The sequence below is a fragment of the Triturus cristatus genome, chromosome 1_1 (genome assembly GCF_964204655.1).
Source record: "Triturus cristatus chromosome 1_1, aTriCri1.1, whole genome shotgun sequence".
Classification (NCBI taxonomy): domain Eukaryota; kingdom Metazoa; phylum Chordata; class Amphibia; order Caudata; family Salamandridae; genus Triturus; species Triturus cristatus.
This window is the reverse complement of record NC_140579.1, coordinates 926,812,193-926,830,081: the sequence shown is the minus strand read 5'-3', so window position 1 is coordinate 926,830,081 and position 17,889 is coordinate 926,812,193.

Genomic DNA, 17,889 nt, shown 5'->3' with positions numbered 1-17,889 from the left:
TGCGCGCGCAGAGCTAGCGCGGGGGCGGGGAGAGTGAGCGCGCTGCAGCGAGGAGAGTAAGGGTTGGCCGGCGCTCCTCGGAGTAAGAGCTTATATGATATTCTAATAAACATAGCGGAAAGAATTACATGTGTCTGGAGTATTTATGCGACGACTTTACAGTGGCGACGAGGTCGGGACGGAAACTGGACCGACGAGAAGCGCAGCAGAGGGCAACATCCCACGTGGCCCCGGGAGTCGAAGGAAGACACGTTAACAGGTCATCAGGCCCGAACAGAACACCGCATAGGCTGCCTGGAGCGGGGGGAGTCACGGGACACGCCCTAGCCGACCGCGCAGGTCGACCCAAGACACAGAGCTACCGAGGAGCGTGGCAGAGCCACGGAACAGCGCCCAAACGACACACAGGCTGCAGGGACGACGCCGCCCACAACCGCCACAAGCACACGAGCCGCCTTCGCACGTAATCAAGCACAGAGAGCGCTGCACTGGCTACCAAAGAGGAAGAAGTGGGGTCCAGTGACAAGAGCCCCCAGAGGATCAAGCACACAAGAAACAACGAAAACACCCCAGGTAGCCCCCCGAACAAGGCTACTGACGGAACGAGCACCAAGGAAGCGAAGATGAGTTCCCCAGCAGGGTATGCGATCGCACCAGTGCAATTCCTAACGAAACCCGGTGAACCAATGATGAAATGGGAGGACTGGAAGGAATATATAGACAATTTTATTGGGGTCTTGGAGGACGAGAACGAAGAAAAATTCACTCCCCAGAGAAAAAAACGCATCCTACTACTGAATCTAGGGCCAGAAGGTCTGAGGATATACAAGAGTCTGGTACCCACGAAGAGAGAAGACACGGACGATGATGTATATGCGCATGCGGTGGAGGACCTAGATGAGCGATACCGTCCCACCGTATGTGTCTCAGTGGATAGATACAACTTCCAACAAAGGAAACAAAAAGTGGGGGAATCCATCGAAGAGTATGTAGCAGCATTAAGGAAGCTAGCAGCCCCGTGCAGGTACGCTCTGTGGGAGGACGAATTCATAAAAGACCAGGTGATCATGCACACCACCAGTGCAAATGTGCAAGACAAGCTGTGGGCGAGCGGGGACACCACACTCAAAGAAGTAATGGTCATAGTGAAGAGGGCAGAACTCTCGAAGAGGTGCGCCAACGCTACCAGAAAAGAGACAGTCACCCCAACCATGGTGAACAGGATACAAGAGGGAGATCACCGCAGGGACCAGAAACACAAACCACCCGTAGCCAGAGGGACCAGCAGATGGCAAGGGAAACAAGCGGACAGCGAGAACAAGAAAACATGCTACAGGTGTGGGAGTTGGTCCCACGAAGCCCACGATAGGAGGTGCCCGGCTTTCAGAGCCAAATGCTTGCACTGCGGTATAATGGGACACTACGAGAAGGTGTGTCGGAAGAAACAGCAGAAAGGTGTGGTGAAGTATATGGACCAAAGCACAGAAGATCTGGAGGAAGACACGGAGGAAGAGGTGGTCACTGTCTTGTGTATATACGATCAGGTATTGAGCGTGGACGCCAAAAGATCCACCAAACCGGTCCTAGAGATGTCCATGGGCGGCATAACAATTTCGGTGGTGGCAGACACCGGATCCCCATTCACCATCATACAGAGAGCAGTGTGGGTAGAACGCTTCCAAACCGAGTTGGGCCCTGGTCTGGAGAAACTAGACATACGACCTGTAACGTATAATGGTGATCGTATTCCCATGCTAGGCTTCCGACGTCTGCTGTTTGAGTTCAGGGGTCGATCAGCATGGTGCAAACTGTACGTGGCCGAGAAAGGACCCTCCGTCCTGGGTTGGTTAGACCAGGGCGACCTGGGCATAAAACTCGACCCTGGGGGGAAGGAACAGATCCTGATCACAGACCAGGAGGAATGGCCGGACATGGATCGATGGAAAAAGAACTACCCAAAGGTGTTTGGGGGCGCAGTAGGAAAAATGGAGAAATTCCAACACAAAATAGTACTTAAGGAAGGAGCCACACCAGTAGCACATAAAGTGAGGAATGTACCCATTGCAGTGAGGGAAGCTGTCCAGACAGAACTTCAAGATCTGGAAGAGAAGGGCATCATAGAACCCATAACCTGTGCTGAATGGCTGTCGCCTTTGGTGGTTGTGATGAAACCCAACGGGAAGGTCAGACTCTGTGTGGACTTGAGGGAACTCAACAAAAACATAGTGGTGGAGAAATTTCCCCTTCCCAAGATAGAGGAAATGCTGGCGAGAACCAGAGGAGTCCAGTGGTACTCCACCATCGACCTCACGTCAGCCTACCACCAGGTAGCGCTACACCCGGACAGCAAAAGTCTTACATCGTTCATTACCCCGTTTGGGTGCTACAGGTTTTGTCGCATGCCGTTCGGTCTAGCCTCAGCGGCAGCTGTCTTCCAGAAGATGATGCACCAACTGTTCAGGGACTGCAAAGACGTACAGTACTTCCAGGACGACATACTAGTGATGGGCAGAGATAGAAGGGACCATGACCGGACACTAGATAAGGTACTACGGACGCTAGAAGCCAAAGGCCTCACAGCGGAATGGGCGAAATGCCGTCTGGGACTACAATCTGTGACCTACCTAGGCCACGAAATAGGGCAACAGGGGATCACGCCCAAGAGGGAAAACGTGAAAGCCATTGTGGAAGCACCGCCACCCAAGAACAAGGAGGAGGTCAGATCATTCCTGGGGATGGCGGAGTACTACAGCAAGTTTGTTGTACAATTCGCATCCAAGACCTACAACTTGAGGAGGCTGACCAGGGAAAGCACGGTGTTCCAATGGACACCGGAGGCCCAAGCGGAATTTGAAGTCATTAAGAAGGGGATCCTGGAAGCTATACCGCTCAAGGGGTACGACCCACAAGGCGCCACCATACTCATCACGGACGCCAGCGACAAGGGGTTAGGTGCGGTACTCATGCAAGACCGAGGAAGTGGGAACATGGAGACGATAAGTTTCGCCTCCAGAGCACTTACGGAGACAGAAGGCAAGTACAGCGTCATTGAGAAAGAGATGTTGGCGGTAGTGTGGGCAATGACAAGGTTCCGGCAGTTTCTATGGGGTACCCGATTCCTGCTCAAAACGGACCACAAGCCGTTAGTGAAAGTGTTAACATCATGCGGACACGCCAGCGCCACGCCCAGGATATCGAAGATGTCCCTAAAATTGCTCGAATTCAGATACGACGTGGAGTACATCCCTGGAAACAAGAACCGAGTGGCGGACTACCTCAGCCGAGCGGCGGCCATGGAGCCGGGAGAAGAAGACCCAGCGGATAGAGGAGAGATGGTGGCTCTCATAGAGGACCAAGAGAAGGTCATCAGCATACAAGAGTGGACGGAAGCTTATGAAGAAGATGCTGACCTAAGGGAGGCAAAAGTGCACATCACCCAAGGGTGGCCTGAGAAGAAAAAGGTGAAACCCAACCTCAAACCCTTCTATGAGGTGAGAGAAGAACTGACAGTGGGAGACGAGGGCATATTCATTTACCGGGGAGAGAGAGTAATTCCCCCGACTAACCTCATCAACAGGCTGCTGGACTTATTGCATGTAGGCCATCTGGGCATCGGGAAACTCAAGGCCAGATCGAAACAGAACTACTGGTGGCCAGGCATGGACATGAGAGCGGAAAGACATGTCAGAGAGTGTCCCCAATGCCAAGGGGCCGACAAAACGTTGAAGCCCTTACGCCCAGCACTGGGGAAATTCGACACTCCCTCAAACCCATGGGAAGAGTTGTCGATAGATATTTTAGGACCGCTGCTGGATGACCAGAGCGTACAGAAATATGTGTGTGTTCTCATCGACCGTTATTCCAAATGGCCGGAAATAAAAGTCAGTGAATCCATGGACACGGAGAACATCCTGGAGTTCCTATCGGAGACATTCACCCGAGAGGGAATTCCCAAATCCATCTTAAGTGACAATGGGCCCCAATTCAAATCAGATAAATGGAAACAGTTCATGGAGAGAAATGGCATCTCGGTAAAGCACACGGCCGTGTACCACCCGGCCGGAAATGGTCTGGTGGAACGGTTTAACAGGGTGGTGATGGGAGCCATACAAGCGGCCATCACCTGTAACAAGGACTGGAAGAAGGCGGTGGAGAAGATGGTATGGGCCTACCGAATAACACCCACAAGTACGGGTTACAGTCCGTTTCAAATATTGAGAGGACGGGAACCCTTCACGCACGACAACAGAATCTGGAAGGAGAAGGTAGTGACCAGTGAATGGTCCCCGGCGGTCGTAAGAGCAAATCTGGAGAGGGCACAAGCCATCTACACCAATAACTACAACAAGAGGAAGAGTGTGAAGGACACTCGGTTAGTGAGAGGAGAATGGGTGAGGGTAAAATTGGCTACCCTACAAAGGAAAGGAGACAGCAAGTACAGTAAGCCCCTGCAAGTCAAGGAAGTGTATGACAGAGCGGCCCTGCTCAGCGATGGGAACGTGTGGTCGCAGGACCGCATGGCCCGGTGCAACAAAATACTGAGTTGGGACCTGTGGGAACCGGAAGGTGAAGGCACGGTCGACAGGGACGAAGGGAGTAAGGCGAGTGGAAGTGAAGAAAGGGAAGAAGCGGATGCTGGAGAGGAGCAAGGAGGGGATCAAAGGAGTGAACCCCTAGGGGCAGAGACGGATAGACCGAGAGGGAACAGGAACAGTGGAGGAGTGATGAATGAAGGTGCAGAACAGGAGGGAACACAGAGCCAAGTGACTCGAGAGTGCAGCGGTAAGGTGACCAGGAGTGGTAGACAAGTTGTAAGACCCTCCAGGTTCCAAGACTTTGAACTGGACTGCGAACTGTAAGTGACTGTACTTTGGGTTGGAAAAAGGGGGAGATATGTAGCGGTCTAGTTGTTACCGCGTCACGCAGACGTGACGTCGGCATGGCACGTTGGTGCCGGTTGCGCGCGCAGAGCTAGCGCGGGGGCGGGGAGAGTGAGCGCGCTGCAGCGAGGAGAGTAAGGGTTGGCCGGCGCTCCTCGGAGTAAGAGCTTATATGATATTCTAATAAACATAGCGGAAAGAATTACATGTGTCTGGAGTATTTATGCGACGACTTTACACACACGGCTTTCCAACAAGGCCTCACAAACTGAGATAGGGGCGCTGCCTTCTGCTCAACTTCAGTGCTCTCAATCGCGCGCCATTAAACACCCGCAAAACCACATCCCAGACTCACCCCGATTCCTGGAGGCCACTCTCTTCAAAGTATGCCTCATACAAGAGTCATATGTTGCATGAAAAATACAATAGAAAGAACACTGCGAAAATGCAAATACTCTTCGAGAATGCAGGATGAAATATACACTTTTAAAACATTGGAAATGTAAATGGACTGTATCGCTGACATGCAAGACTTTAAGGAATTTTACCGTAATTGTTGAGAAATCGATCAAATATTTTCTGGTTAAGGACATGAATATGGTGCCCGACTGGGATCCGTAGGATTTTAATTAACTTCAGTGAGAACCAGCGCCCACGTAAAACCCTCGCCGGCGAGAGGGCGTTACATAAAATGTTAGAGGGTTCGGTTGTAGTTCTCAGTAGAAATTGTATAAGATCAATTTCCGGCCATTGGGAGCCTGGCCTTGCCTGACCTGAAGGAGGGAGATCTTAGTTAGGGCGGAACAAGGCACGAGCCAGAGACGGGGACGGGGATGCCGGGTCAAACCCCGGACACCGCGTTCTCTGGAGGAACCGAGGAGGCCTCTGCCAAGAATGTGCTCAGCAGAGCTGGGAGTCCCGCGCCTCCGGAGAGGGCGGGGCCTGCTCTTTGTGAAACACCGTAAGCGAAGCCTTGGCCATCATTCATTGTGAATTAAGAGACAAGCAGGCCTTGTTATCAACAGCGCCACGCCTCTCCAGACAACGCGGGCACGGACGTCCGTTACGGAATGCGGGTATTAATGACGACGTTCAGCCGAGGTCGGGGGGGATGCGCTATGTATGGCGAAGTTCTTTCCCATCAACGTAAGCGATAAGACCAGGGTTCCCCACTCTGGAACATGGGTGTTACCGAGGGTGGCTTTGATGTATGTGACCCCTGCCGAGGTCAGGGTACTCCACTATGGAATGTTGGCGTTGTCTGTCCCTCTGGTTAGTGCAATCTCAACCGAGGCCAGGCCTGCGCCTCTGTGCTATGGAATATATGGGTGCTAGCAGGGTAGCTTTGATGTTCATGAACACTCAAAGGGCGGGGTACCCCACTATGGAATATGGGTAGTACGCGGCGAGGTGGCTTTGACCCACGTGATCCCACGCAAGGGCAGTGACCCCCACTGTGGAGAATGGGGGCTTTGATGTTCATGTGACCCCAACCGGCGGAGGGTACATCACCGAGAGTTGTTTACTTTTCCCTAGTCAGTTACTATGTGTAGTGTCCTGCGTGGACAAAAGGAACATGGACACTCGTGGTTCTTGTTGAGGTTCTTTATTTGCGACCTCGCTATACCTCGGGTATCGGCTAACTGCCGTTCCTGGCCCCCGGCTCCTCCCTTTCCGCCTGCCCTCGTCCTCCCATGGGCAGGTCCTAGTGCCCCTCATGTGGGGTGCATCATTACATCTCCCCCCCCCCCTGTAAACAAACAAAATAGAAACAGCAAAAGAAAAGACTGTTTCAACTTTACAGTTTTTCAATCAGGCGAGATGGTTTCTTAATGGTCCGCTTGGGGCGTGATTGATGATCAGTACTGCCCGCTCATGTTCACCAGTGATTTCCATCAGTGCCTGACTGCAGCGGGCGGTGTCTCTGGTTCTCTTTTCTCAACTCGCAGTTCAGTCAGTAGTTCCTTGACAATATCGGGCTGCACTTCTTGAAATATGTCACATTCCTGGTAACTCGTCTTCCGTCAGTTTCCGCAGTGATCATAGTTCCTTTCTGTTGCACCACTTTCAGTGGAGTTTCGTGATATCTGCAGTCAGTCTTTCGGTGTTGCTCTTGTCGCGCTAACACCCAATCTCCTTCTCGGATCTCAGCGGGAGAGGCATGTCGCCGTTCATCTGCGTAGTCCTTCATTTTCTCTTTCTTCAGCCCGTCTGTGGCTGCAATCTCCTCATGGTCAGAGTCGGGGTATTGTTCACTCGCGGGGACACCTATCATTGGTAGTCTAGTGCGCGCGGGCCGTCCTAGCATGAGGGTGGCCGGACATTTGCCCATGGTGGAGTGGGGTGTATTTCGATAGGCTCTTAGTACCTCGTTCAGTGCTGTCTGGATGCTCTTTCGAGTGAGTTCCGCCTGTTGTATTGCTTTCTTGATCGTGGACATGAAACGTTCAATCATTCCGTTCGCCTGTGGCCATAGTGGTGTGATCTTCCGGTGTTTAAAGTTGAGGTGTTGGGCAAAGTCGGCAAAGTCGTGGCTGTTGAATGGGGGCCCGTTGTCAGATTTCACCACTTGAGGAATGCCCCACGCAGCAAAGACTTCCTCTAGTATTGATATGGCGCTGGATGCTTTCGTGGATGTGCATAGTTGTGCAATGGGGAATCTGGAATATTCGTCCATGATGGCCAACACATATTGGCCTGACTTGAATGGCCCAAAGAAATCAATGGCAACGTGTTGCCAGACGCCCTCCGGTAGTGGAGACATTTGTAGCGGTGCAGGGGGATCTGGACGGCTCACCAGTTGACATTGTGGGCATTCCTTCAGTGTCGTTTCCACCATTTGGTCCAGTGTTGGAAACCACTCTTTCGCGGAGCGCTCTTTTCGTTGCTACTATGCCCCGGTGTCCTTCATGTGCTAGGTTTATGACCCCTTGTCTTAGTTGTCGTGGGATCACACTTCGCGTGTCCCTTAGGATGAGACCATTGGTCGCTATGGACAGTTCTTCGTGGACGTGCTTGAACGCTGCCATCTATTGGTCATTTTGTCCCTTTGTTTGCGCCTGTCGCCAGCTGTTCGTTTGTATCTTGCGCTTTACTTCTTGTAGGGTGACGTCAGATTGTGTCGCTTCGCAGATGGCTTCCAGCGGAACTGCAGGGGGTCTAGCCTGATCTACCACGAAGTGAATGTATTCGTCCGCAATAGATTGCTCGCATCAGCTGGTCTTGGTCGGATGTCTGCAGGGTTTTCAGCTTTTCCAGGCTTGTGTATGATGGTGTACGTGTATTCTTGTAGCCTGAGGCCCCATCTCTCTATCCGTGGCGGCATTTTTGCTCGAGGGTTTCCAAAGATTGTGATCAGAGCCTGATGGTCAGTGACCAGGGTGAAGTGTTTTCCGAAGAAGAATATGTGGAAATGTTCACACGCCCATACGACAGCTAAACTTTTCCTTTTCTGGCTGGGAGTACGCTCTCTCTGTGTCTGTTAGACTCCTGCTGGCATATGCTACAATGTGCCGTCGGTCTTCCTCTCTGTCATATTGCGCTAAGATGGCTCCTAGCCCCACTGGGCTGGCGTCCACTGTGATTTCGGTCTTCTTTTTTGGATTGAAGTAGGCCAAGTTAATAGCCGACTCTACCGCTTTCTTGATCTCTCTGAACGCCCCTTCACAATGAGTGGACCACAGGAACGGCTGCCCGTTTTTGGTGAGCGTTCTCAGGGGGTGACTTATTGTGGCGTAGTCTGGTATATATCTGGAGCAGTAGCTGGCCATGCCTAGGAACGAACGTACGTCGCCAACGTCTTCTGGGCTCGGTGTGTCATTTAGCGCTGCTACATTTTCAGGATCTGGCTTCATGCCATTTCCGGAGAATGTGTCCAAAAAACTTAAGCGTTGGCTTGTGGAATTCACACTTGTCCTTGTTGAGTGTAAGGTTTGCCTCTGTCAGTGCATGACAAACCCGATCTAGCGCTCTGTCATGTTCTTGAGTGGTTGCTCCGTATACCAGGATGTCATCGCTATAATTTAGTACACGAGGCACATGATGAATTGTTCTTCTAATTGCTTCTTGAAATATTTCTGCTGCTGAGGACACCCCAAAACTGAGTCTTTTGTACCGGAATAACCCTAGGTGCGTTGAGAACGTTGTGATGTATCTGGACCGCTCATGCAGCTCTAATTGATGATATCCTTTGTTTAGGTCTTGTGGAAATAAAATTGACAATTGTGCCCCATCATTTCCCTGCTTCTGCCTGGTAGCCATTTGCCCCAGACAAACACCCATTTTGTGTGTGACATGCTCTCAGCAACTTGTCTGAAAACTGTCCTTCACATCCCCATTGAATCTTGCACAACCCCCTGCTCCTTGTGGTCGAGCCAATTCCAAGAAGCCTGCCTGTGTGCCTTCCCCCAGTTGTGCCAGAGACTCAGCCACATCCTGTCCATTGTTGGTGACTCAGCCTGTCACACCAGCTGCCCTGTGACCACCACCAACTGAAAGAGGAAGCACAAGGCTGTACACTGTGAACACACATTTCTGTGGTTCTGCCAATTCCCAGAACCAGCAAGATAGTTCCTGTTTTACACAAGATGGTTCCTGTTCTTGACTCTAAGCCAGAGATAAACCCCCGAATGAGTAAGGGCCTTCAACTGAAAGAGAACACATTTCCACACATCACATGCCCTCTCACGAGACACAAGACACGCCCCAACCTTGACACATCTGTTGGAAATTACTGCTTGTCACTTCTCCTTTCTTCTTTTTCCTATTGACTGAAAACTGTATAAATATTCTGATGTGTGAATAAAACTGCAGACCACTCCTGTACCCGCTTGGTGCTGGAGCTCTCCCCTTAACTCGAGTTACTGGACCCTTTTTTACTCGAACATCACGGGCTCCTCTCTTTGCTTTGACTGAAATTATGATTATTAAGTATAGAAATTCTGAGATGAGGTAATATTGAATTAATTTACCACATTAATTGGCGCCCGAATAGGGACATTCCCTTTTCCCCACGCGCCGGCGATATTGGACCCGGTACTTTTCCCTCCTGACCTTTGATGGACTTCAAAGTGCACAACGCAGGGAATTCCCGCTAACTCCCTCGAGGCAAAGAGGGGGACCAACTGCGGCCCGGCATCCAAACGAGGCGGTGAAGAAAATTGCAGAACGTCCTGAACCAGAGCCCAACCTGTGAAGAGACGAATCCGAGGTTCTGCGAGTCCCACCTTAGAAGCTACGCGCATTTTTAAGATCTTCAAGAGGCCTTCCAGTTATTTTTTTTCGGTGAGTACTGCTGAAAAGTATAAAGACGGACTCACCACTTTGTGGGTGCGGTGAAGATACAGGTTTTTGTTGGTTTCTCACTAATTTTGTGAGGACTGCTAAACTAGTATAAAAGACGGACTCAGCACTTTCGTGGGTACGGTAAAGATATATGTTCTGTTTGTTTTTGTTTTTCTCTCAATTCTAAATCTTTGAAAAATCTTGCCATCATGCCTATTTTCTCGAAAATACGTAAGATAGCAACCAAAAGGAGTATTCTTGAGAAGGAAATTCCCCTTCCTCCTCGGGATACTCCAGGACACTTCATGTATGCAAAACATGGTGTCGGTGCAATTATTTATTGTGATTTATGGGTGGATTATACTAAAGACCTAGAACACAGATATAGATGGCCTGAAAATGGTACTTTTGACATGGAATGTATTATAAAATTAGAGGAACAGTTGTGGAAGAAAAAGGGAGTCCGCCAGTCACAAAGTGACTCGGTGGAATTATGGAGAAAAGAAGCCCATAGGAGGCAACAGAAGGAATTGCATAAAGTTGAAAAGGGTAAGAGAATGTCAGAGCAGGCCAAGAAAGAACAGTTACAAGAAATAGGGAAAGAATAGTTAGTGAAAGGAATAAAAGGGAACAAACAGCCATTTCTACTGGTTTTTATCCTGTATTGCCATCTGCACCTGAAAACCTTAACATTGCACCACCTAAGACACAACCTACCGCCCCATCACCAGAGGATACTTTCACCAATTTTCTCTTAGATACTCCACCTCCATATGAGGTTCCAGTAATTCAACACCCTCTGCCTCCGCCACCCTTTTTACAACATAACACACTACCTCTCACTCCAGAAGGGGGTGCCGTAGGTCCAGACCCAGGTAAAACAATTCCCGACTGCCCCTATGACCCGACTCCGAGCAACACAGGGGAGGCGGGCCGAATAAGTAAAATACTTCATGACTCCTGGGAAGAAATAAGACATCTACCAGCAATTGACACGTTTCTTCAAGCGGCCTCTGAGTTTCTTCGTACTGGAGAGAACTCACGAGCCATTAACGCTATGACTACAAGAAGATCACACCCTGTAAAAATGCACATGTATAGGTTCCTCCTTTGCGGTTTCATAAAACACATACAAGCAGAGGAAAGAAATGTACCAGTTTCACTTTTTGACTTATTAGATTCCGCATCCGACCACACTAGTCTAGAACTTATAAATGATGCACTAGACAGGTTCACCCGTAATGTGACCCGCATTCTGAAAAACTTGCAAACAAATGAAGAGAATAAGAAACTTGAGGAGGAAATTACTGAACCTACTGAAAAAGTCCTACCCGTTCGTTCTTCCGCCCCTAATTCACGAACACCCCCACCTACATTCCTCCAAGGTCACTCTGAACGGTCATCTCCAGATGCGTTATTTGAAAAAACATCCAATGCATTAGACTACTGGTTAGACCAGGAACCTCCGCTTACACCGGAGGAGGAGGAAATAGCCAGAACTGCGACCCTATGGGTCTCTCAATACAAGATATCATAGCCCAACTTTTTCTAGCATTACCACGCTCACATCAAAGATTAGCAAGTCTCTACATGGTACAACATCTCATCACACTCCATGACACTCATTTTAAACATGATCCAAGACTCGAAGATCTTCTGTCTGACTGCGCTGATAACATGTTCCTCCACAATAGTTCAGTTTTTCTCAACACACTTATAGATTTTAGACAGAAATACCAGAAAACGACTGAATATAAATCTTTCAATAATACTTGTGGACCAATTAATAGACTTCCTCAAACACGCCAGTTCCCCATGAGAGAGGTCCACCCCAGAGCCGACACGAATGGCGCGCTACAACGCGTTTTTATTTATGTACCCTTGACAAAACTTGAGTTACTAAGGATAAAAGAGATGGTTCCCTCCCACTCAAAGGATCCTGCTGGATTCTTTAAAGAATTAGGAGATGTATTAATGATGGGAACATATACTCTTTCTGATATCACAGCAATTCTGAAATTATTGCTGCCATCGGGTATATATGACAAACTAAGAGAGAAAGATTGAGAAGTAGCAGGTGAACACATTAAATGGACCGAACTTCAGAATGATGAAAATACTAGAGTAGCAGGTCAAGGTATAGGAGACAGACTAAAAGCACTTCCTGGCACTATTTTAAAGGTGCTACCACAGTTACTGACAGTGAAAAAGGAGGACTGGGATACCATTTCCTCCTGCAAACAGAAACATGGTGAAGACATAGGAGATTATTACACCAGACTTGAAAAATGTTTTGCGGTAAATAGCGGCCTTACGCCGACAAGGGAAGCTTACCCGCATCTGTTTGTTTCCAAATTAGTAGACAACGCCTTGCCAGCTATTAAGGAAAGAGTACTAAAGGTAGAAAGTACCTGGCAAGCACATACACCACCACAGGTGTTACAAATGCTACAATACCACCAAAATCGCATTAGGGATGAAGAAGAAAATGATAAGAAACGCATGAAAGACACCAAGATGAAAGCGTAAGTAGCCCAAACTGCACCCCAGCGCCAACAGACACCAGGTAGCCAGACAAACGTGAAGAGCACTTGTAATTATTGCAAAAAGACGGGACACTTCGTTAAAGACTGCCCTGTCTTAAAGCACAATTTGGCTACTGGTAAGACACAGCCTCGTCCATAACAGCCAAAACAGAATGTTTCCCAAGACAGTTCAACACCTTCAGTTCCACCGACAACACAAATGGCCCAAATGAACATTATAGACAGCGACTACACTGAATACTACCCAGATTTTTCATGATGTTGCCCAGGGAGAGAAGAGATGACAAACTGCCCCTAATCCCCATCCCAGTAGATCAGAAAGGCCCATTTATAGAGGTCCGACTTCTTGGGGAGGATAGAAAGTTTCTACTAGACACTGGGGCCAGTAAAACAACAATAAGCCATCAAGAGGTCCCAGAGGCTCCTCTCTCGGGTTCAAAAAGTATTTCTCTGGGTTTCTCCGGACAACCTGTGACAAACGCCACGTCAAAACCACTGCCCTTGCAGGTTGGTCCCCTCACGACAACTACAGATCTTATATTGACAAAATCATGTCCAGAAAATTTGCTTGGTATAAAAACATTGAAAGAATTAGGAGCTGTTATTGTTTGCTCACCTAAAGATGTCAGATTATTTCTACGAGATTTTAAGGGCCACTACCCAAGTAGAGAATTAGACGAGCGTTTGAAAGATTTGCCACACACCCTTTGGGCCACTGATTCCACCACAGTAGGATGTATGGAAATAACACCTCACAAGGTTACACTGAAAGAGGGAGCCCAACTACCACGTATAAGACAATACAAAATAACACCTCAAGCTGAACAAGCATTAATGTTAATTATTCAGGACCTAATACAGTCAGGTGTGATTAAAGAAACAACTTCGAACATTTGCAATTCCCCTGTTTTACCAGTTCATAAAAAAGTGGAACCAGGAACACCACCTGTCTACAGACTAGTGGTGGATTTAAGAGAGCTCAATAAATGTGTCATTCCACAACACCCTGTGGTCCCAGACATCTCCACTTTACTCACAGCCATAGATGCAGAAGCAACGCATTTTTCTGTCATTGACTTAAAAAACGCATTCTTCAGTATACCCATTCACCCAGACAGTCAATACCTTTTCGGCTTCTCCTTACAAGGAAGAAGTTTCCAATTCACAAGAGCTCCTCAAGGTTTCACCGAAAGTCCAAGTGTATATAGCCAAGCGCTGAAAAGACAATTGGACACTATTCAAATGCCCACGGATACAGCCATACTACAATATGTTGATGATATCCTCATTACGGCCAGATCTGACGCAGCATGTGCTGAAGCATCACTACTTATAGTACTAGAATTCCTAGCTGCAAATGGCCATAAAGTTTCCCCTGGTAAGCTCCAATTTTGTTTACAGCAAGTGGCATACTTAGGGCACTTGATGTCAAAGGAGGGTATGCAGCTTACACAGGAACGCATCCAGCTCGTACAACAAATACCACAACCAACAACACAGAAACAAGTTCGAGCTTTTGTTGGTCTCACCTCATATTGTAGACACTGGATCCCGCAATTTGCACTCATTTCTAAACCATTAGTGCAGCTGACAACACTCGAAGCTGGCGCTACTCCACAATTACCCTGGACAGATGAACACACGTAAGCTTTTCAGTCTCTTAAAAAGGCTATGTGTCAAGCCCCAGTGTTAGCAACACCTGATTACACCAAAGATTTTACCTTGTATGTAACAGAAAACTCAGGTACAGCACTATCAGTCCTGACCCAACTTCAAGCAGACAGACATAGACCATGTGGTTATTTTTCAAGTACATTAGATCCAGTAGCACAAGCATTACCTGCATGTCTAAAATCAGTAGCAGCTACTGCACAAGCTATTAGACAAAGCAATGCTATTGTATTGGGACATCATCTGATAGTCCAGGTCCCACACGCTGTAGAACTTCTGCTAAACAGAACGCAAACACAGCATCTGACAATAGCCAGACTCACCGGATATGAGATGACGCTTTTTCAGCCACATATTGAGATTAGACGATGCATCATTTTAAACCCAGCAACACTGTTGCCACTGACCTCTCCTACTGAACAACTTCACGATTGTTTTGACATAATTGATTTAGTGACCAAACCCAGACCAGATTTACAAGATACTCCCCTTTCTAAGGCAGAAATGACACTTTTAGTTGATGGTTCTTGCATGAGACTCCCACCTGGAGGACTAGCAGCAGCCTATGCCGTCACAAATGGTACAAACACCTTGGAAGCACACAAGATAGAGATACTGTCGGCACAAGCAGCCGAACTCATAACACTAACACGAGCATGTCACTTAGCAAAAGGAAAATCAGTTAACATTTACACTGATTCACAGTACGCTTTCGGGGTTGTACACAACTTCGGCACATTGTGGAAAGAGAGAGGATTCCTACATCACACAGGTCTAAAATACAGCATGCTACACTCATCACTGCCCTCTTAGAGGCCAGTCAGTTACCAGCGAAAGTTGCAGTATTAAAGTGTAAAGCGCACACAAAAGGAACCGATGAAATATCAAAAGGAAATTATTCCGCAGACAGTGCAGCCAAATTAGCAGCAAACACAGAATTGAATATACTACACCGCCAATACGCAATACGAGACCCCTTTTCTGACATCCAGGATGTCCAAAGTCACACCACACCACACCACAGGAACTGCTAGAATGGAAGGAAAAAGGAGGGGTCCTAACAGATCAGGGTTGGATGACACCTGAAAGAGCAGTATGGTTTCTGCCGGATGCTATGGTACAGGTTATAATAAACACCATACATGGACCAGCGCATCTGGGAGAAAAAGCAATGTTAGACAGCATACAGAACATATGGCACAACAAACATTTGAGAGCTGCAGCCAAACAAAAAGTTAAAACGTGCATGATTTGTAATCAGTTCAACCCAGGTAAAGGCACAAAGGTGAGCAGGGTGGATTCCAACCCCCTGACCATCCATTTGAAGTTCTCCAAATGGACTATATCCAGATGGAGAGATGTAGAGGTCACAAGTATGTGCTAGTTGTAGTATGTGCTCTGACCAGATGGACAGAAGCCTATCCCGTCCCAGATTACACTGCAACGACAACTGCTAAGCAACTAGTAAGAGAATATTTCCCGAGATATGGGTTGCCCCGCGTCATCTACTCAGACAACGGCTAGCCCTTCTCCTCTGAACTCATGAAGCAAGTGTCTCTTCTGTTAGGGTACACTTGGAAATTTCACTGCGTAAGACATCCTCAAGCAGCAGGTCTAGTAGAGAGACACAACCAGACTTTGAAGACAAAATTGGCCAAGATATGTACAGACAAAGGCGTGGACTGGATGGTAGCCTTACTGGTTGCCCTCTTCTACATGCGTATGGTAGCACATTCCAGAACTGGTCTATCTCCGTATGAGGTGGTCTTTGGCAGACCACCAAATATGTGGGGTACGCCAATGCCTAAAAGAATTACTGATGTAGACAGCAGAATATTGACTGATTACCTGGCTTCCTTGATGTCTGCACTCCAATTTTGTCGTTCACAGGTCGCTGCAGCCTTCCCTGACAAAACCGCCCCTGGAGAACACACCATCCGACCCGGCGACTGGGTGATAAGAAACTTCGACAGGACCAGTCCTCTTCAGCCCAAGTGGAAGACTCCGAAGCTCGCGCTCCTAACCACGCGGACGGCGGTGAAGGTCGAAGGCAGGAAGGGCTTGCTACACGCGAGCCACTGCCGGAAATATTTTGGACAAAGAGACACTGTTGCCGGCGACGCTGCCAACCCTAGTGACATTGTAACAGAACAATCTTTTGTGCCTTTGGAACTGACCCCACAACAAGAATATAAATCAAAGTGGAGGTCTGCCATCCGGACTCTGGCTAATTAAGTCCACTGGGCGCAGGTCCAGTGGTGAAGCGGTTGGAGCATGGGGATGGATTTAAACACCTTGACTATGTGGGAAAAAGATAGAATGAAACGCAGAAACAAGAACTTTAAGAAATTGCGTAGTGGTTCTATCATATGTTTAATGATATTGTTTTTCTTCATAACCATTATGACGTGTCTTGGTTGGATCCTCCACACTGTTTTTCCTCCAACACCACACACCTCTCATGCACCCAACAGCACTCAGGAACACACATATCATGTCGTACCCCCTCATGAACAAGCCCATAGACTAGTCTTGCAAAACAATACCTTTATACAGATGTTACACTACACTCATCAGGCCAGCAATAGCACAAATTGCTGGATATGTGGCCGCCTCCCACCTCATCAGAAAAAGGGAGGGATGCCTCTTTTCCCCTTTCCATTTTCCTATAATGGGACTTGTGAAGCCTGGTTCGCCCTAATAACAGCTGACGATACCACCCCCACCTCCTGCCCTGATGGAAATAATTCATGCAAGAATGGGTGGCCTTGGGGGAACTTAAACAAGGTACTTAATGCTGCCTGTTACCCAAATAAGGATGGAAGTCCTCAGGCGACAGGAACAGTCCTAGAAAGTGAAGAATACAAACAAGGGAACATGACCATGTCCTACAAGATGTTAAATACCAAACCTAAAAAGAATGCTTGTCCCCCTTCCATCTCGGTCTCACCAGTAAAAGGACACCTGTGCATCCAGAACAATGGCTCTGTTCCATTAGGACACAGTGACTGTTATACCACTATAAGTTTTGAAGACAGAGGAAAGTCCTCATTTCAAGCATCTCGCCATACTTATTTCGTCTGTGGCCAAACGGCCTATGTGCAGCTGCCCTTGAACTGGAGGGGGGGGGGGGTAACTTGTTATATAGCATTCCTGTTACCCCCTGTCTTTGTGGCCCCATCCACTTACCACCGAGACCTCCTAGTGCCCCATGTCAGACATAAAAGAACGATCGATACCTCCTTGGTTGACCAAACAGAAACCTCATGGGAACAGTATACAGATTTTAACAAAGGGTTCTTCTTCTTTGTTGGCCCTGTACAGAACAGCAAGCTTATACGCAGGTTGACAAGGACCTTAGAGGCTATTGTAAACCAGACGGCGTCTGCCCTGGGGAGCTTAACCCAGGAGCAGTCCGCCATACGATTGGTTACTCTCCAAAATCGCCTTGTCCTTGACATCATCCTGGCTGACAGAGGCGGAGCCTGTAAAATTATAGGCTCTAGCTG